This window comes from Mytilus edulis, chromosome 1, assembly GCF_963676685.1.
Source record: "Mytilus edulis chromosome 1, xbMytEdul2.2, whole genome shotgun sequence".
Lineage (NCBI taxonomy): Eukaryota > Metazoa > Mollusca > Bivalvia > Mytilida > Mytilidae > Mytilus > Mytilus edulis.
The window spans coordinates 24211406-24234059 of NC_092344.1; the positions used below are offsets into that span (position 1 = coordinate 24211406).

The 22654-nt window shown below is 36.8% G+C and overlaps 1 long non-coding RNA gene across 2 annotated transcripts in view; it reads left to right on the top strand.

The window, feature by feature from the left end:
• The window catches only part of LOC139528553 (uncharacterized), a 58617-nt gene that overhangs the window by 2238 nt on the left and 33725 nt on the right, over positions 1 to 22654 (top strand). For both annotated transcript variants that reach the window (XR_011665626.1, XR_011665624.1), the window contains 2 exons: positions 671 to 739; positions 6751 to 6817. This is a non-coding gene — a long non-coding RNA (uncharacterized lncRNA). The remainder of the gene's footprint in view (positions 1 to 670; positions 740 to 6750; positions 6818 to 22654) is intronic.

A 22654-nucleotide genomic window follows, 5' to 3' on the forward strand; every position in this document is an offset into this window, starting at 1 on the left:
AAATTATGAAAAATGTAGGCACGTAAAATAGTCTTTCCTATAAACAATTCTGAATAAAATGACGTTTTCTTTTGCAAGGAGAGTCTATAAAAAGTCTATGAAACTAGAGGAAAAGTATGCACAAAAATATATAAGCACGGTTATAACAAAATTATTTCAATGAACATAACAATGGTAGGGTCATTTTTCAGACAATTAGTCTTAAACGCATTCGAAAACATATATGTCTATATAACTTTTTGTCTATATGTCTGTTTGTCTATATGCCTTTTTGTGTTTCTTTCTTATATATAATGTGACTTTGTACTTATACATCCCATCATTGTATTATTGTGCAATGGTAAATGTTTGTTAATATATTTCTTTGTTTAATAGGGATTAAGATAATTTTTCTCTATTTTTGACATTTTTTACCTGTTATGCCTGTTTGATTTGTTCACAAATCGTTGTCAATATAATGGATTTTAATACGACAGTCATACAAAGGAGAGGTTTAACAAGCTTTAAAATCAATTTAATCAACCATTTTTATAGAAAGAAAATGCCTGTACCAAGTCAGGAATATGACAGTTGGTGTTCATTGGTTTGGTATGGTCACTATTTTCTATTGTACATACATTACTAACTTCATTAATGTTCAATTATTGATTCTTTTTATTATTAATTTCAGGAGAATTTCCAAACTTGTGGAATAATCGCACAACATCAGAAGAAAAAGTTTGGCGACTTTTATAAACAGGTAAATTCGATTGACTGTTAGAAAAAAGCAATATATCAAGATCAAGATTATCAACTGTACATGCATTCTATCTAATATATAATGGCACTATTAAATGTGGTTTAATTTTGCTGAAAACCAAATAAAAAAGGTATGCATGCAAAACGGTCTTATCCAAAAGCAATTACAAATGAAATGATTTTTTTTTCTTCTACTGCAAGGACAGTCTTTAAAAAGTCGAAAGAAGTGACAAAGTATAATAAAAAAGAATAAGTAAAGACTTTTATCAAATGACGCTTTCAACAAACATAATAAAATTGAGAATGGAAATGGGGAATGTGTCAAAGAGACAACAACCCGACTAAACAAAAAACAACAGCAGAGGGTCACCAACAGGTCTTCAATGTAGCGAGAAATTCCCGCACCCGGAGGCGTCCTTCAGCTGGCCCCTAAACAAATATATACTAGTCCAGTGATAATGAACGCCATACTAATTTCCAAATTGTACACAAGAAACTAAAATTAAAATAATACAAGACTAACAAAGGCCAGAGGCTCCTGACTTGGGACAGGCGCAAAAATGCGGCGGGGTTAAACATATTTGTGAGATCTTAACCCTCCCCCTATACCTCTAACCAATGTAGAAAAGTAAAATGGTAAGTTCATAGTTCAGACAATTAGTCGTAAACGCATTCAATCAAATATATCTGAGTTCAAGATTACTGATTATTTTTGTAAAAGAATCTAAATGAACTTAAACAAACTAAGTGTACACTTATAAAGTGTTCTTTATTCTTCTGTGTGCATTGACGTCAAACATTTGCTACTTTGAAATAAAAAAATACTGCAATTTTTTAAGTTCATTGTTTGGAAATATGTAACAAAAGAGGGACGAAAGATACCAAAGGGACAGTCAAACTCATAAATCTAAAACAAACTGACAACGCCATGGCTAAAAATGAAAAAGACAAACAGAAAAACAATAGTACACATGACACAACATAGAAAACTAAAGAATAAACAACACGAACCCCACCAAAAACTAGGGGTGATCTCAGGTGCTCCGGAAGGGTAAGCAGATCCTGCTCCACATGCGGCACCCGTCGTGTTGCTTATGTGATTACAAATCCGGTAAATAGTCTAATTCGGTAGGTCAAATTCATGAAAGGGAAGGGGATTGTAGTTACGACGTGAGGAACATATCCGATATCATTTGTGAAATGGTTATTCCATAACGGTCAACCAACTCGTGATGGCGTCCGTAAAATTTACGAAGGGATGATTTCAACTTCACCATTTGGAACTCTTGATTTAATAGCTTCCTTGTGAGCAGTAACCCTCTATCAAGAAAATCATGATAGGAAATGCAAGCACGGGAATATCGTATCAATTGAGAGATATATACCCCGTATGCAGGTGCTGCTGGAATGTTGCTACTTAGAAATGGAAAGTTCACAATTGGAAAGCTGAAATCATCTCTTTTGTCGTAAAGTTTTGTCTTCAACCGACCCTCATTGTCAATTTCTAGATGTAAGTCAAGATATGAAGCTGACTTAACTGTATCTGTAGTATCCTTTATCTCCAATTCGATGGGATAGATGCGTTCCACATAGTCACCAAACTTTGAATTGTTTAGTGAAAGAACGTCATCTATATAGCGGAAAGTAGAGTTAAAGGATATTGCTAACTTCTTTTCTTTCTTCCTAAGAAGTTCCTGCATGAAGTCAGCCTCATAATAATAAAGAAACAAGTCAGCAAGTAGAGGGGCACAGTTTGTTCCCATTGGTATGCCGACAGTCTGTTGAAAAACACGTCCTCCGAACGTAACAAATATGTTGTCAATCAAGAAATCAAGCATCTTGATAATATCGGTTTCAGAGAATTTTTTGTTTGAATCAGAGTGATTCTTTACAAAGTAGGACTTATCCCTCCCTAAGACAAGATACTTGTATCTGCGTTGGCCATTCTTTTTTATGAAGCAAAGTAATACCAACTCTTTTAATTTGTCTTTAAGTTTGGAATGTGGAATACTTGTGTAAAGAGTAGAGAAGTCAAATGTTTTAATACTGTTACAAGATGAAAGAGAGTTAGATTGTATGTACTCTAAAAGATCTTTGGAATTTTTAAGTATCCACATCTGATTCACGCCACCTCTAGAATAGGCAGTTTCACAATAACTTTGAAGCCCGTCTTTGATTGCTGATAAAATGGATGTTAATAATTTAGAAAGAGGTTTTGTGGAGCACTTGGAAGACCCAGCAATATACCGTTGTTTGTAAGGACACTTATGTAGTTTAGGTATCCAATATAGTGATGGAAGATCCAGTTCTTCATCTTTGGTTGAAATACCAAAGGAACAAAGCACAGACCTATGATTATCCAGGATTTCCTCTTTGGTAAGTGTCGTGAGGGTATATGTTGAGTTTCCAAGTGAATTGTCTATACCTAATTCGTTTATCAAGCAATTAATGTAATGACTTTTACAGACAAAAACGATGTTATTTGGGGCTTTGTCTGCGGGGACAACAACATATTTATCATGGAGGTCGGATAGGTGTTTAGCAACATTTGGGTCTTTAAAAATTGACGTAGCAAGGGCATTGATGGACCCATTCAGTTTCTTAATTCTGATATGTATTAAGGACCTCACTGCCTTTATCCATTCGGATAGAGTGTCTACGTCTTCCTTCTCGCGCTTAGCCCATTGCCTGGCATAATCCTCGACTGAATCCATCAAAATTTTAAAGTTGTATTTCCAATTGATGGATTTAGGCTCATGATATTTCGGACCTTTCGATAACACGTTTCGTAGAGAAGTGTTATTAACAATGTTAAGGTCACCGGTAATAACGTGGCCAGCGGGATTATATGTGAATTGGGAACTAGCACAAGTGCAATCAGGAGGTTTAGACTTGAAGTCGTCAATATCGAGATAAACATCTTTTGACATCAACTCATAAAAATCTTTTCTTGAATGCGATTTGAAATTTGTAATATTCATGAGATTACACATTTTGATTTCATGAGGATATTTAAAAAAAAAATAAGTTTGTGTTAAAATGAGTTAATTTTTCAACAGTTTAAATTAATAAAACATTTGTATATACTTGTTTAAGAAAAAAATATATTTTAATTTCATTGTAAAAAGTATATATTAAAATTGCTGACCTTAAGCATTTTTTTATTTGACTTTACATATTGAAAATGAAAAATGCTCCAAAGCATTTTATCTTTTATATTTTGACATTATAAATTGAAAAAAGAAAACTTATTCCGAACATGAGTAGTATTAATATATTATATATATGATAACATTGAGAATAGAAATGGGTAATGCGCAAAAGAGAAAGCAATTCGACCAAAGTGCAGACAACAGCCAAAGGCCACCAATGAATCTTTAATATACATCTAGTCAACAAACACACATCAATGCGCACAGTAATGCTCATTTCAAAAGAAGTCCGAGTTCGATGTCAGAACAAGTAATGTAGTATATGTATTTGATTTTAACGACATCAATCTCTGTATTACTAAAATATATTACACCATGGTTTTCTGTATCGCAAACTAGTCATTACATTCACTAAATTGTATCAACGGTACAATGACACCATTCGCCAAAAAAATGCACATCAACACACAGACATGTTATATGTTCAAATGTACACATCAAATCTTATTCTGTAACGGTAATATTCTATACAAAACACAAATATGTCGGCATTCACCTCAAAACCTAACCAAACAGGCTTATTCAAAAGGGATACAGTTACGATACTGTCCATAAGAATGACATATTTTAGTATGAATATTTATTTACTCAATGACATATGGTTTTTGCATTGTAAATACACAAATTTATTATAAAACAAGTTGTTGGCATAAAACGGTTTATGTTCTTTTCACATATTTTATGATGATTTTTCTGACGTCAGACACTCAAATCAATCCATGTGTTCGTAGATAGTAGATGTTGTTGTGTCCTGTTAAATTGTTATACGATGATGACTGATGTTCCCATATTTTGACTATTTTATTGATTGTGACTGTTTATTTAACGCATCATGTAAATGTAACGGAATTTGATGAGACTGTTATTAGTGTGAGAGGGTTAGCGCTATAGAACCAGGTTTAATCCACCATTTTCTACATTTGAAAATGCCTGTACCAAGTCAGGAATATGACAGTTCTTGTCCATTCGTTTTTGATGCGTTTTGTTTTTTGATTTTGCCATGTGATTATGGACTTTCCAAATTGATTTTCCTCTGAGTTCAGTATTTTTGTGATTTTACTTTATACAAAAACCCCGAACGAGAGAGATTATGCTAGAAATTCAGTTGATGAAGACATTATCTTTCAATCAGATTAATTTATGTCTGGAACGGGCATTTCAGTAATTGATAGTAGTCTGTTGTTAATGTATGTATGTATCATTGTCATTTAGCTTAGTTTTGAAATCTATTAGGCCCGAGACCACAATTAATTCCTCTATCATTTCTTTATAACGTTTTGTCGAATTAAAAACAAATCTTTTTTTTTGTTTTGTGTGTGTGTGTGTAATGCACATACGTCAATACAAAAATATCAAGTATACATCATACACATTTGGTAAATACACATCCATACCCCTTAGGCAATTCAAGAGATGTTCCGAAAAGTGTAATTATACCCTTTTTGTACCTGGCCTAATCACTATTTCCATATAAACATCAGTTAAAATGAAAAATCCAAAAGTTTTATTTAAGCTCTCTTCTATCATTTCCACCCCAGAAAAACTAAGAAATCTGAGGAAGGGAAAGAAAAAAATAGAGACAAAATACACTATTATTAAAGGGAACTATATTCGTAGACAACGAAAAGCGGGATCATTAATTGTGGTTTTCGGCCAATAAGATATCTGACTCTGAGTTTTACTGTGCGTGATTTCGTGTCTATGTTTATTCTACATTGTTTAGAGGTGTTAGATGGTCTAACAATACATATGTATGTCCAAGTCAGGAGCCTCCGTCTTTTGTTAGTCTTGTTTATGTGTTGTCAATTGAATTAATTGTTTTCTAAATATTGGACTTGTGTGTAACTTCTATCTTCAATGCATACGTACACATGTTAAGGGGTCAGCTGCATGAAGACCGCCTTCGGTCGCAGAAATTTCCCGCTGTGTTGAAGACCGATTGGTGATCTTGAGCTCTTTTTTGCCTTTTGATCGGGTTGTTGCCTTTGTTACACGTTCCACATTTCCATTCTTAATATACACATTTAAGGATAATTGTCATCTTCCAGACACGTGTAGGTATTCTGTCGTGTGTTTTGCGGGTAAACTAATTAATAAAAAATCACATCTTTTTGGTCATAATTGTACCTTTTAGTATATTTCTCATGTTCAAAATTAGGTGATACACACATAGTGCACACGTATACATAATTAACAAGTTCTTCAAGATGTTTTAAAATACTGTCGACAATTTGAATATTTAAAACACATATATTGAAACAAATTTCATTTCATTCTAGATCTACTCATTAAAAATTAAAAAAAAATATGCAGTTTTGATCATCCTTTTAAATTTTTATATTGCGAAATAATTTCAATTCAAAATGAAACATGCATTTTTTCATTTTTTAACCTTTTAACTCAAATTACAAAATACTTAATGTCAGCAATTCCAATTTTTCTTCTGAAATGAACTTATATTATTTTTCCTTTCTAAAACAAGCATCTGCAAATCATTTGATGTATTCAAACTGTTGAAATTTTATCTTTTTTTAATATCCTCGTGAAATAAAAAAAAAAAAAAAATCCATATAGATAACAAATTTCAAATATCATTAAGAAAATGATTTTTCAAAAGTCACTTCAAAAGAGTTTTGCCTTATGTTTAAAGTGTGAAGAGCAATTTGCTATATTCATTTTTTTCTGTTAAAAATGCCATTTTTTGGCGTAAATATACACGGTCTTCTGTTGTACATTGATTACCTAGTACTTCATTTATTTAGGATTCAATTATTTACTATTTTTTTATTATTAATTTCAGGAGAATTTCTCAACTTGTGGAAGAATCTTTAAACAGAAGAACAAAAACTTTCGGCGAATTTTACAAGGTTTGGACCCACTTAAAAAAAAAACTTCAAGCCGAACAAAACCCTGGATTTTTTTTCAAGTAGATAGCTACGAAGCTTCCCTTTTCATCTAGTACGAACAACAGTCTTGCCGTAGAACTTTTTTTTATTAACTTTTCTGTAAGGTGGGGATAGGGTGTTCGACCCTAACTCTGGATCTAGTTTAATAATAAAAAAATAAATCAAACAATACCCTGGATATGTTTTCTCATATACACCTCATCTACCTTACTTCCATTTTGCGCATTGTGCAGACAGATGCACTGCTGAAGAACATTTGTTTATTAACTTTTCTGTAAGGGTTAAAGAGGGTGTCAGACCCCTACGTTAGACATACTTGGAAAAAAACTAAGCCGAAGAACATCCTGAACTTTTTCTCAGACAGACCTCAGCAACCTAGCTTCTATCTGCACCTAGTGAGACAAAAGAGTTGCCGTAGAACATTTTTTTGTAACATGTGGGAACGATATCCGGTCCCACTTTTGGACCTACTTTAAAAACAAAATAAGCCGTAAAACACCCTTGATTTTATTCAAGTAGACTTTAGCTACCTAGATTACATCTGTTGCGGACAAAAGCATTGCCGAAGAATATTTATTTAATAACTTTTCTGTAATTTGCACCTTGTGCTGTGAAAAGTATGGCAGTTTAACATTGTGTTTAACACTTTTCTGTAAGAATTGGAAAGGGTGTCAACCCCAACTTTGGACCTACTTAAAACAGAACACAAAACAACACCCCGGATTTTTATTCTCAGGTAGACCGCAGCTACCCAGCCTCTCTTTGCATTTAATCGGACAAAATGATTACCGTAGTACTGAAAAAAAGAATCCGAAAACCACCCTGGATGTTTTCCATTTAGACCACAGTAACCCTGTTTACCTTTATACCTAGTGCAGACATTGCCGAAGAACATTATTTTATCAACTTTTGTGTAAAGGTGGGGTAGGGTGTTCAACCCTAACTAAGCCGAACAACAACCTAGATTTTTTCTCAAGTACATCTCATCTACTCAGCTTCCCTTTGGGTCTCATGCAGACAAAAGTATTGACAAAGATTTTTTTTTTCTATAAGAATTGGGAACGATACCAACTTTGGACTACTTAATCAAAATGTAAGTCGAAAAACAATGGGATTTGTTTTCTCAAGTATACCTCAGTTACCCAGCTTCCCTTTACCACTTGTGAAGACAAAAGTATTGCCGAAGAACGTTTTTTTATTAACTTTTCTGTAAGAGTAGGGTAGAGTGTCTGCCCCCAACTTTGGACTTCCTTATGAAAAAAGATCAGACGACAAACACCATGAATCTAAACTCAAGTTGACCTCAGTTACCCAGCTCCCCTTTACAGCATTGCGGACACACGTTTTGCGGTATAACATTTTATATTTACTTTTCTGTGAGAGTTTGGTAGGGTGTCCGACCCAAAACTTTGGACTTTTAAAAAAGCTTCTCTTTTCCCCTAGTGCGGACAACAGTATTGCCGTAGAACATTTATATTTACTTGTCTATTTTTTTGTTATTTTTTTTCTGTAAAGTAGTGGGGTAGGATGTCCGGCCCCAACTTTGCACTTTCTTTTAAAAAGACTAAAGTAAGCCGTAGAACACCCTGTGTTTTTTCTCAAGTAAGCCACAGCAATCCGGCCTTTCTTTGCACCTAGTGCGGACAGAAGTATTGACGTACAATGTTTTTTATTAACTTTTCTGTAAGTTAGCGGGGTTTGGTGTCTGACCGTAAATTTAGACCTACGTTAAAAACAAACTGTGCCGAAGAACACCTTGGGTTTCTTCTCCAGTACACCTCAGCTACCAAGCTTCCTTTTGCACCTAGTGCAGACACAAGTATTGCCGTAGAACATTTTGATTAACTTTTCTGTAAGGTAGACTGTACGGTAATTAGACTGTCCGACTCAATCTTTGAACCTACTTGAAAAACAATAAACTAAGCCGTAGACCACACTGTGTTTTTTCTCAAGTTAACCCCAGCTACACAGCTTCCCTGTGGGCCTATTGCGGACAATTATTTTACGTCAATATTTTTTTTATTAATTTTTCTGTAAGGTAGTGGGGTAGGGTGTCCGACACCATCTTTGCACTTTCTTTAAAAAAAAAAAAAATAGGCAGAAGAATACCCTGTGTTTTTGCTCAAGTATACCACAGCTACCCGACCTTTCTTTGCACCTAGTGCGGACAACAGTATTGCCGTACAACATTTTTTATTAACTTTTCTGTAAGGTAGTAAAGTTGGGTGTCTGTTCCTAAATTTGGACCTACGTTCCAAACAAACTGTTTGGAAGAACACCTAGGTGGTCTTCTTTAGTATACCCCAGCTACCCAGCTTCCCTGTGCACCTAATGCAGACAAAAGTTTTACCGTAGAACATTTTTTATTAGCTTTTCTGCATGGAAGACTTTAAGGTGAGAAGACTGTCCGACTCAATCCTTGAACCTACATGACACAAAATAAACTAAGCCGAAGAACGCACTGTGTTTTTTCTAAAGTAGACCACAGCTACACAGCTTCCCTTTGTGCCTATTGCGGACAAGTAATTGACGTCAATATTTTTTTTATTAATTTTTCTGTAAGATGATGGGGTAGGGTGTCCGACACCAACTTTGCACTTTCTTTCAAAAAAAATGAACTAAGCCGAAGAACACCATGTGTTTTTTATAGGAAACCACAGCTTCCCTACCTTCCTTTGCACCTAGTGCGGACAAAAGTATTGCCGTACAACATTTTTTATTAACTTCTCTGTAAGGTAGTGAGGTTGGGAGTCTGCACCTAAATTTGGACCTACGTTAAAAACAAACTGTGCCGAAGAACACCTTGGGTTTCTTCTCCAGAACACCTCAGTAAGGATTTTCTTATTCCAGGCATAGATTACCTTAGCCGTATTTGGCACAACTTTTCGGAATTTTGGATCCTCAACGCTCTTCAACTTTGTACTTGTTTGGCTTTATAAATTTTTTGATATGAGCGTCACTGATGAGTCTTATGTAGACGAAACGCGCGTCTGGCGTTCTAAATTATAATCCTGGTAACTTTGATAACTATTTACCCAGCTTCCCTTAGCACCTAGTGCAGACACAAGTATTGCCGTAGAACATTTTTATTAACTTTTCTGTAAGGTGGACTGTAAGGTAATAAAATTGTCCGACTCAATCGTTGAACATACTTAAAAAACAATAAAATAAGCCGTAGAACAAACTGTGTTTAAAGTAGACCACAGCTACACAGCTTCCATTTTGGACAATTATTTGACGTCAATATTTTTTTATTAATTTTTCTGTAAGGTAGTGGGGTAGGGTGTCCGAGACCAACTTTGCACTTTCTTTCAAAAAAAAAAAAAACTAAGCCGAAGAATACCCTGTGTTTTTTTCTCTCAAGTATACCCCAGCTACCCAGCTTCCCTCTTCACCTAGTGCAGACAAAAGTTTTGCCGTAGAACATTTTTTATTAACTTTTCTGCATAGAGGACGTTAAGGTGAGAAGACTGTCCGACTAAAAAAAAACCAATAAACTAAGCCGTAGACCACACTGTGTTTTTTCTCAAGTTAACCCCAGCTACACAGCTTCCCTGTGGGCCTATTGCGGACAATTATTTTACGTCAATATTTTTTTTATTAATTTTTCTGTAAGGTAGTGGGGTAGGGTGTCCGACACCATCTTTGCACTTTCTTTAAAAAAAACAAAACTAGGCAGAAGAATACCCTGTGTTTTTGCTCAAGTATACCACAGCTACCCGACCTTTCTTTGCACCTAGTGCGGACAACAGTATTGCCGTACAACATTTTTTATTAACTTTTCTGTAAGGTAGTAAGGTTGGGTGTCTGTTCCTAAATTTGGACCTACGTTCCAAACAAACTGTTTGGAAGAACACATAGGTGGTCTTCTCCAGTATACCCCAGCTACCCGGCTTCCCTTTGCACCTAATGCAGACAAAAGTTTTACCGTAGAACATTTTTTATTAACTTTTCTGCATGGAAGACTTTAAGGTGAGAAGACTGTCCGACTCAATCCTTGAACCTACATGACACACAATAAACTAAGCCGAAGAACGCACTGTGTTTTTTCTAAAGTAGACCACAGCTACACAGCTTCCCTTTGTGCCTATTGCGGACAAGTAATTGACGTCAATATGTTTTTTATTAATTTTTTTGTAAGATGATGGGGTAGGGTGTCCGACACCAACTTTGCACTTTCTTTCAAAAAAAATGAACTAAGCCGAAGAACACCATGTGTTTTTTTATAGGAAACCACAGCTTCCCTTCCTTCCTTTGCACCTAGTGCGGACAAAAGTATTGCCGTACAACATTTTTTATTAACTTCTCTGTAAGGTAGTGATGTTGGGTGTCTGCACCTAAATTTGGACCTACGTTAAAAACAAACTGTGCCGAAGAACACCTTGGGTTTCTTCTCCAGTACACCTCAGTAAGGATTTTCTTATTCCAAGCATAGATTACCTTAGCCGTATTTGGCACAACTTTTCGGAATTTTGGGTCCTCAACGCTCTTCAACTTTGTACTTGTTTGGCTTTATAAATTTTTTGATATGAGCGTCACTGATGAGTCTTATGTAGACGAAACGCGCATCTGGCGTACTAAATTATAATCCTGGTAACTTTGATAACTATTTACCCAGCTTCCCTTAACACCTAGTGCAGACACAAGTATTGCCGTAGAACATTTTTATTAACTTTTCTGTAAGGTGGACTGTAAGGTAATAAAATTGTCCGACTCAATCGTTGAACATACTTAAAAAACAATAAAATAAGCCGTAGAACAAACTGTGTTTATTCTAAAGTAGACCACAGCTACACAGCTTCCATTTTGGACAATTATTTGACGTCAATATTTTTTTATTAATTTTTCTGTAAGGTAGTGGGGTAGGGTGTCCGAGACCAACTTTGCACTTTCTTTCAAAAAAAAAAAAAACTAAGCCGAAGAATACCCTGTGTTTTTTTCTCTCAAGTATACCCCAGCTACCCAGCTTCCCTCTTCACCTAGTGCAGACAAAAGTTTTGCCGTAGAACATTTTTTATTAACTTTTCTGCATAGAGGACGTAAAGGTGAGAAGACTGTCCGACTCAATCCTTGAACCTACATGAAAAACAATAAATTAAGCCGAAGAACACACTGTGTTTTTTTTTTCAAGTAGACCACATCTACCCAGCTTCCCTTTGCTTGCGCCTATTGTGGACAATGATTTGACATAGAACATGTTTTATTATTTTTTTTCTGTAAAGTAGTGGGGTAGGGTGTCCGGCTCCATCTTTGTACTTTCTTTTAAAAAGAATAAACTAAGCCGAAGAACACCCTGTGTGTTTTCTCAAGTAAACCATAGCAACCCGGCCTTTCTTTGGACCTAGCGCGGAAAAAAGTATTGCCGTAAAATATTTTTTACGAACTTTTCTGTAATGTAGCGGGGTTGGGTGTCTGTTCCTAAACTGGGACCTACGTTCCAAAGAAACTGTGCGGAAGAACACCTTGGGTTTCTTCTCCAGTACACCTTTGCTACCCAGATTACCTTTGCACCTAGTGCAGACAAAAATTTGCAGTAGAACATTTTTTATTAACTTTTCTGTAAGTGTAAGGTAGACTGTAAGGTAATAAGACTGTCCGACTTAATCTTTAAATCTACATAAAAAACAATAAACTAAGCCGTAAAACACACTGTATTTTTTTCTGAAGTAGACCACAGCTACACAGCTTCCCTTTGTTCCTATTGCGGACAATTATTTGACGTCAATATTTTTTTTATTAATTTTTCTTTAAGGTGATGGGGTAAGGTGTCCGACATCAATTTTGCACTTTCTCTCAAAAAAAAAAAACTAAGCCGAAGAACACCCTGTGTTTTTTCTCCAGTATACCCCAGCTACCCAGCTTCCTTTTGCACCTAGTGCAGACACAAGTTTTGCCGTAGAACAATTTTTATTTACTTTTTTGCATGGAAGACTTTAAGGTGAGAAGACTGTCCGACTCAATCCTTGAACCTACACGAAAAACAATAAATTAAGCCGAAGAACACACTATGTTTTTTCTCAAGTAGACCACAGCTACACAGTTCCCCTTTGCGCCTTTTGTGGACAATGATTTGATATAGAACATTTTTTATTATTTTTTTTCTGTAAAGTAGTGGGGTAGGGTGTCCGGCCCCAACTATGCACTTTCTTTTAAAAATAATAAACTAAGCTGAAGAACACCCTATATTTTTTTTCTCAAGCAACCCGACCTTTCTTTGCACCTAGTGCAGACAGAAGTATTGCTGTACAATATTTTTTATATTAACTTTTATGTCATTTTTATAAATTTTCTGTTTACAAAACTTTGAATTTTTCGAAAAACTAAGGATTTTCTTACCCCAGGAGTAAATTACCTTAGCCGTATTTGGCACAACATTTTGGAATTTTGGGTCCTCAATGCTCCTCAACTTTGTATTTGTTTTGGCTTTTTAACTATTTTGATCTGAGCGTCACTGATGAGTCTTGTGTAGACGAAACGCGCGTCTGGCGTATAAAATTATAATCCTGGTACTTTTGATAACTATTATGTAAGGTAGCGGGGTTGGGTGTCTGACCCTAAATTTGGACCTACGATCCAAAAAAACTGTGCCGAAAAACACCTCGGGTTTCTTCTCCAGTACACCCCAGCTACCCACTTCCCTTTGCACCTAGGGCGGAAAAAAGTATTGCCGTACAATATTTCTTATTAACTTTTCTGTAATGTAGCGGGGTTGGGTGTCTGTTCCTAAACTTGGACCTACGTTCCAAAAAAACTGTGCGGAAGCACACCTTGGGTTTCTTCTCCAGTATACCCCAGCTACCCAGCTTCCCTTTGCACCTAGTGCAGACAAAAGTTTGCCGTAGAACATTTTTTATTAACTTTTCTGCATGGAAGAATTTAAGGTGAGAAGACTGTCCGACTCAATCCTTGAACCTACATGAAAAACAATATACTAAGCAGAAGAACACACTATGTTTTTTCTCAAGTAGACCACAGCTACACAATTCCCCTTTGCGCCTTTTGTGGACAATGATTTGATATAGAACATTTTTTATTAATTTTTTTCTGTAAAGTAGTGGGGTAGGGTGTCCGAGACCAACTTTGCACTTTCTTTCAAAAAAAAAAAAACTAAGCCGAAGAATACCCTGTGTTTTTTTCTCTCAAGTATACCCCAGCTACCCAGCTTGCCTCTTCACCTAGTGCAGACAAAAGTTTTGCCGTAGAACATTTTTATTAACTTTTCTGCATAGAGGACGTTAAGGTGAGAAGACTGTCCGACTCAATCCTTGAACCTACATGAAAAACAATAAATTAAGCCGAAGAACACACTGTGTTTTTTTCTCAAGTAGACCACATCTACCCAGCTCCCCTTTGCTTACGCCTATTGTGGACAATGATTTGACATAGAACATGTTTTATTATTTTTTTTCTGTAAAGTAGTGGGGTAGGGTGTCCGGCCCCATCTTTGTACTTTCTTTTAAAAAGAATAAACTAAGCCGAAGAACACCCTGTGTGTTTTCTCAAGTAAACCATAGCAACCCGGCCTTTCTTTGGACCTAGTGCGGAAAAAAGTATTGCCGTACAATATTTTTTACGAACTTTTCTGTAATGTAGCGGGGTTGGGTGTCTGTTCCTAAACTGGGACCTACGTTCCAAAGAAACTGTGCGGAAGAACACCTTGGGTTTCTTCTCCAGTACACCTTTCTACCCAGATTACCTTTGCACCTAGTGCAGACAAAAATTTGCTGTAGAACATTTTGTATTAACTTTTCTGTAAGTGTAAGGTAGACTGTAAGGTAATAAGACTGTCCGACTTAATCTTTAAATCTACATAAAAAACAATAAACTAAGCCGTAAAACACACTGTATTTTTTTCTGAAGTAGACCACAGCTACACAGCTTCCCTTTGTGCCTATTGCGGACAATTATTTGACGTTAGTATTTTTTTTATTAATTTTTCTTTAAGTTGATGGGGTAAGGTGTCCGACATCAATTTTGCACTTTCTTTCAAAAAAAAAACTAAGCCGAAGAACACCCTGTGTTTTTTCTCCAGTATACCCCAGTTACCCAGCTTCCCTTTGCACCTAGTGCAGACAAAAGTTTGCCGTAGAACATTTTTTATTAACTTTTCTGCATGGAAGAATTTAAGGTGAGAAGACTGTCCGACTCAATCCTTGAACCTACATGAAAAACAATAAATTAAGCCGAAGAACACACTATGTTTTTTCTCAAGTAGACCACAGCTACACAGTTCCCCTTTGCGCCTTTTGTGGACAATGATTTGATATAGAACATTTTTTATTAATTTTTTTCTGTAAAGTAGTGGGGTAGGGTGTCCGGCCCCAACTATGCACTTTCTTTTAAAAATAATAAACTAAGCTGAAGAACACCCTATATTTTTTTTCTCAAGCAACCCGACCTTTCTTTGCACCTAGTGCAGACAGAAGTATTGCTGTACAATATTTTTTATATTAACTTTTATGTCATTTTTATAAATTTTCTGTTTACAAAACTTTGAATTTTTCGAAAAACTAAGGATTTTCTTACCCCAGGAGTAGATTACCTTAGCCGTATTTGGCACAACATTTTGGAATTTTGGGTCCTCAATGCTCCTCAACTTTGTATTTGTTTTGCCTTTTTAACTATTTTGATCTGAGCGTCACTGATGAGTCTTGTGTAGACGAAACGCGCGCCTGGCGTATAAAATTATAATCCTGGTACTTTTGATAACTATTATGTAAGGTAGCGGGGTTGGGTGTCTGACCCTAAATTTAGACCTACGATCCAAAAAAACTGTGCCGAAAAACCCCTCGGGTTTCTTCTCCAGTACACCCCAGCTACCCACTTCCCTTTGCACCTAGGGCGGAAAAAAGTATTGCCGTACAATATTTTTTATTAACTTTTCTGTAATGTAGCGGGGTTGGGTGTCTGTTCCTAAATTTGGACCTACGTTCCAAAAAAACTGTGCGGAAGAACACCTTGGGTTTCTTCTCCAGTACACCTTAGCTACCCAGATTCCCTTTGCACATAGTGCAGACACAAGTATTGCCGTAGAACATTTTTTATTAACTTTTCTGTAAGTGTAAGGTAGACTGTAAGGTAATAAGACTGACGGACTAAATCTTTGAACCTACATAAAAAACAATAAACTAAGCCGTAAAACACACTTTGTTTTTTTTTTCTGAAGTAGACCACAGCTACACAGCTTCCCTTTGTGTCTATTGCGGACAATTATTTGACGTCAATATTTTTTTAATTAATTTTTCTGTAAGGTGATGGGGTAGGATGTCCGACAACAATTTTGCACTTTCTTTCAAAATAATAAACTAAGCCGAAGAACACCCTGTGTTTAATCTCAAGTAAACCACAGCTACCCGGCCTTCCTTTGCACCTAGTGCGGACAAAAGTATTGCCGTACAATATTTTTTATTAACTTTTCTGTAAGGTAGCAGGGTTGGGTGTCTGTTCCTTAATTTGGACCTACGTTCCAAAAAAACTGTGCGGAAGAATACCTAGGGTTTCTTCTCCAGTATACCCCAGCTACCCAGCTTCCCTTTGCACCTAGTGCAGACACAAATTTTGCCGTAGAACATTTTTTATTTACTTTTTTGCATGGAAGACTTTAAGGTGAGAAGACTGTCCGACTCAATCCTTGAACCTACATGAAAAACAATAAATTAAGCCAAAGAACACACTGTGTTTTTTTCTCAAGTAGACAACATCTACCCAGCTCCCCTTTGCGCCTATTGTGGACAATGATTTGACATAGAACATGTTTTATTATTTTTTTTCTGTAAAGTAGTGGGGTAGGGTGTCCGGCCCTAACTTTGTACTTTCTTTTAAAAAGAATAAACTAAGCCGAAGAACACCCTATATTATTTCTCAACCTTTCTTTGCACCTAGTGCAGACAGAAGTATTGCCGTACAATATTTTTATATTAACTTTTCAGTAAGGTAGCGGGGTTGGGTGTCTGCCCAAAATTTGGACCTACTTTAAAAAAAACTGTGCCGAACAACACCTTGCGATTCTTCTCCAGTACACCTCAGCTACCCACTTCCCTTTGCACCTAGTTCAGACACAAGTATTGCCGTAGAACATTTTTTATTAACTTTTCTGTAAGTGTAAGGTAGACTATAAGGTAATAAGGCTGACGGACTCAATCTTTGAACCTGCTTAAAAGACAATAAACTAAGCCGTAGAACACACTGTATTTTTTCTGAAGTAGACCACAGCTACACAGCCTCCCTTTGTGCTTATTTCTGACAATTATTTGACGTCAATATTTTTCTTATTTATTTTTCTGTAAGGTGATAGGGTAGGGTGTCCGACACCAATTTGGCACTTTCTTTCAAAAAAATAAACTAAGCCGAAGAACACCCTGTGTTTAATCTCAAGTAAACCACAGTTACCCGACCTTCCTTTGCACCTAGTGCGGACAAAAGTTTTGCCGTACAATATTTTTCATTAACTAATCTGTAAGGTTGCGGGGTTGGGTGTCTGTTCCTAAATTTGGACCTACGTTCCAAAAAAACTGTGCGGAAGAACACCTTGGGTTTCTTCTCCAGTATACCTCAGCTACCCAGCTTCCCTTTGCACCTATCGCAGACACAAGTATTGCCGTATAACATTTTTTATTAACTTTTCTGTAAGTGTAAGGTAGACTGTAAGGTAATAAGACTGACGGACTCAATCTTTGAACCTACATAAAAACAATAAACTAAGCCGTAAAACACAGTGTTTTTTCTGAAGTAGACCACAGCTACACAGCTTCCGTTTGTGCCTATTGCGGACAATTATTTGACATCAATATTTTTTTTATTAATTTTTCTGTAAGGTGATGGGGTCGGGTGTCCGACATCAATTTTGCACTTTCTTTCAAAAACATAAACTAAGCCGAAGAACACCCTGTGTTTTTCCTCAAGTAAACCACAGCTACCCGACCTTCCTTTGCACCTAGTGCGGACAAAAGTATTGCCGTACAACATTTTTTATTAACTTTTCTGTAAGGTAGCGGGGTTGGGTGTCTGTTCCTAAATTTGGACCTACGTTCCAAAAAAACTGTGCGGAAGAACACCTTGGGTTTCTTCTCCAGTATACCCCAGCTACCCATCTTCCCTTTGCACCTAGTGCAGACACAAGTTTTGCCGTAGAACATTTTTTATTAACTTTTCTGCATGGAAGACTTTAAGGTGAGAAGACTGTCCGACTCAATCCTTGAACCTACATGAAAAACAAGAAATTAAGCAGAAGAACACACTGTGGTTTTTTTTCAAGGAGACCACATCTACCCAGCTCCCCTTTGCGCCTATTGTGGACAATGATTGGATAAGAACATGTTTTATTATTTTTTTTCTGTAAAGTAGTGGGATAGGGTGTCCGGTCCCAACTTTGTACTTTCTTTTAAAAAGAATAAACTAAGCCGAAGAACACCCTTTCTTATTTCTCAACCTTTCTTTGCACCTAGTGCAGACAAAAGTGTTGCCGTACAATATTTTTTATATTTACTTTTCTGTAAGGTAGCGGGGTTGGGTGTCTGCCCTAAATTTGGACCTACTTTAAAAAAACTGTGACGAACAACACCTTGCGTTTCTTCTCCAGTACACCTCAGCTACCCACTTCCCTTTGCACCTAGTTCAGACACAAGTATTGCCGTAGAACATTTTTTATTAACTTTTCTGTAAGTGTAAGGTAGACTATAAGGTAATAAGGCTGACGGACTCAATCTTTGAACCTGCTTAAAAGACAATAAACTAAGCCGTAGAACACACTGTATTTCTTCTGAAGTAGACCACAGCTAGACACCAATTTTGCACTTTCTTTCAAAAAAATAAACTCAGCCGAAGAACACCCTGTGTTTTTTCTCAAGTAAACCACAGCTACCTGACCTTCCTTTGCAACTAGTGCGGACAAAAGTAATGCCGTACAATATTTTTTATTAACTTTTCTGTAAGGTAGCGGGTTGGGTGTCTGTTCCTAAATTTGGACCTACGTTCCAAAAAAACTTGTGCGGAAGAACACCTTGGGTTTCTTATCCAGTACACCTCAGCTACCCAGCTTCCCTTTGCACATAATGCAGACACAATTATTGCCGTAGAACATTTTTTATTAACTTTTCTGTAAGTGTAAGGTAGACTGTAAGGTAATAAGACTGACGGACTAAATCTTTGAACCTACATAAAAAACAATAAACTAAGCCGTAAAACACACTGTGTTTTTGCTGAAGTAGACCACAGCTACACAGCTTCCCTTTGTGCCTATTGCGGACAATTATTTGACGTCAATATTTTTTTAATTAATTTTTCTGTAAGGTGATGGGGTAGGGTGTCCGACACCAATTTTGCACTTTCTTTCAAAAAAATAAACTAAGCCGAAGAACACCCTGTGTTTATTCTTAAGTAAACCACAGTTACCCGACCTTCCTTTGCACCTAGTGCGGACAAAAGTATTGCCAAACAATATTTTTTATTAACTTTTCTGTAAGGTAGCGGGTTGGGTGTCTGTTCCTAAATTTGGACCTACGTTCCAAAAAAACCTGTGCGGAAGAACACCTTGGGTTTCTTCTCCAGTACACCTCAGCTACCCAGCTTCCCTTTGCACATAGTGCAGACACAATTATTTCCGTAGAACATTTTCTATTAACTTTTCTGTAAGTGTAAGGTAGACTGTAAGGTAATAAGACTGACGGACTAAATCTTTGAACCTACATAAAAAACAATAAACTAAGCCGTAAAACACACTGTGTTTTTGCTGAAGTAGACCACAGCTACACAGCTTCCCTTCGTGCCTATTGCGGACAATTATTTGACGTCAATAATTTTTTTATTAATTTTTGTGTTAGGTCATGGGGTAGGGTGTCCGACACCAATTTTGCACTTTCTTTAAAAAAAATAAACTAAGCCGAAGAACACCCTGTGTTTTCCTCAAGTAAACCACAGCTATCCGGCCTTCCTTTGCACCTAGTGCGGACAAAAGTTTTGTCGTACAATATTTTTTATTAACTTTTCTGTAAGGTAGCGGGTTGGGTGTCTGTTCCTAAATTTGGACCTACGTTCCAAAAAAACCTGTGCGGAAGAACACCTTGGGTTTTTTCTCCAGTACACCTGAGCTACCCAGCTTCCCTTTGCACATAGTGCAGACACAATTTTTGCCGTAGAACATTTTTTATTAACTTTTCTGTAAGTGTAAGGTAGACTGTAAGGTAATAAGACTGACGGACTAAATCTTTGAACCTACATAAAAACAATAAACTAAGCCGTAAAACACACTGTGTTTTTTCTGAAGTAGACCACAGCTACACAGCTTCCGTTTGTGCCTACTGCGGACAATTATTTGACGTCAATATTTTTTTTATTAATTTTTCTGTAAGGTGATGGGGTCGGGTGTCCGACACCAATTTTGCACTTTCTTTCAAAAAAATAAACTAAGCCGAAGAACACCCTGTGTTTTTCCTCAAGTAAACCACAGCTACCCGGCCTTCCTTTGCACCTAGTGCGGACAAAAGTATTGCCGTACTATATTTTTTATTAACTTTTCTGTAAGGTAGCGGGGTTGGGTGTCTGTTCCTTAATTTGGACCTACGTTCCAAAAAAAACTGTGCGGAAGAACACCTAGGGTTTCTTCTCCAGTATACCCCAGCTACCCAGCTTCCCTTTGCACCTAACGCAGGCACAAGTATTGCCGCAGAGCATGTTTTATAAACTTTTCTGTAAGTGTAAGGTAGACTGTAAGGTAATAAGACTGACGGATTCAATCTTTGAACCTACATAAAAAACAATAAACTAAGCCGTAAAACACACTGTGTTTTTTTCTGAAGTAGACCACAGCTACACAGTTTCCCGTTGTGCCTATTGCGGACAATTATTTGACGTCAATATTTTTTTTATTAATTTTTCTGTTAGGTGATGGGGTAGGGTGTCCGACATCAATTTTGCACTTTCTTTCAAAAAAATAAACTCAGCCGAAGAACACCCTGTGTTTATTCTCAAGTAAACCACAGTTACCCGACCTTCCTTTGCGCCAAGTGCGGACACAAATATTGCCGTACAATATTTTTTATTAACTTTTCTGTAAGGTAGCGGGGTTGGGTATCTGTTCCTAAATTTGGACCTACGTTCCAAAAAACTGTGCGGAAGAACACCTTGGGTTTCTTCTCCAGTATACCGCAGCTACCCAGCTTCCCTTTGCACCTAGTGCAGACACAAGTATTGCCGTAGAACATTTTTTATTAACTTTTCTGTAAGTGTAAGGTAGACTGTAAGTTAATAAGACTGACGGACTAAATCTTTGAACCTACATAAAAAACAATAAACTTAGCCGTAAATTACACTGTGTTTTTCTGAAGTAGACCACAGCTACACAGCTTCCCTTTGTGCCTATTGCGGACAATTATTTGACGTCAATATTTTTTTTATTAATTTTTCTGTTAGGTGATGGGGTAGGGTGTCCGACATCAATTTTGCACTTTCTTTCAAAAAAATAAACTCAGCCGAAGAACACCCTGTGTTTTTTTCTCAAGTAAACCACAGCTACCCGACCTTCCTTTGCACCTAGTGCGGACAAACGTATTGCCGTACATTATTTTTTATTAACTTTTCTGTAAGGTAGCGGGTTATGTGTCTGTTCCTAAATTTGGACCTACGTTCCAAAAAAACCTGTGCGGAAGAACACCTTGGGTTTCTTCTCCAGTACACCTCAGCTACCCAGCTTCCCTTTGCACATAGTGCAGACACAATTATTGCTGTAGAACATTTTTTATTAACTTTTCTGTAAGTGTAAGGTAGACTGTAAGGTAATAAGACTGACGGACTAAATCTTTGAACCTACATAAAAAACAATAAACTAAGCCGTAAGACACACTGTGTTTTTGCTGAAGTAGACCACAGCTACACAGCTTCCCTTTGTGCCTACTGCGGACAATTATTTGACGTCAATATTTTTCTTATTAATTTTTCTGTAAGGTGATGGGGTCGGGTGTCCGACACCAATTTTGCACTTTCTTTCAAAAAAATAAACTAAGCCGAAGAACACCCTGTGTTTTTCCTGAAGTAAACCACGGCTACCCGGCCTTCCATTGCACCTAGTGCGGACAAAAGTATTGCCGTACTATATTTTTTATTAACTTTTCTGTAAGGTAGCGGGGTTGGGTGTCTGTTCCTTAATTTGGACCTACGTTCCAAAAAAAAATGTGCGGAAGAACACCTAGGGTTTCTTCTCCAGTATACCCCAGCTACCCAGCTTCCCTTTGCACCTAACGCAGGCACAAGTATTGCCGTAGAGCATGTTTTATAAACTTTTCTGTAAGTGTAAGGTAGACTGTAAGGTAATAAGACTGACGGATTCAATCTTTGAACCTACATAAAAAACAATAAACTAAGCCGTAAAACACACTGTGTTTTTTTCTGAAGTAGACCACAGCTACACAGTTTCCCGTTGTGCCTATTGCGGACAATTATTTGACGTCAATATTTTTTTTACTAATTTTTCTGTTAGGTGATAGGGTAGGGTGTCCGACATCAATTTTGCACTTTCTTTCAAAAAAATAAACTCAGCCGAAGAACACCCTGTGTTTATTCTCAAGTAAACCACAGTTACCCGACCTTCCTTTGCGCCAAGTGCGGACAAAAATATTGCCGTACAATATTTTTTATTAACTTTTCTGTAAGGTAGCGGGGTTGGGTATCTGTTCCTAAATTTGGACCTACGTTCCAAAAAAACTGTGCGGAAGAACACCTTGGGTTTCTTCTCCAGTATACCGCAGCTACCCAGCTTCCCTTTGCACCTAGTGCAGACACAAGTATTGCCGTAGAACATTTTTTATT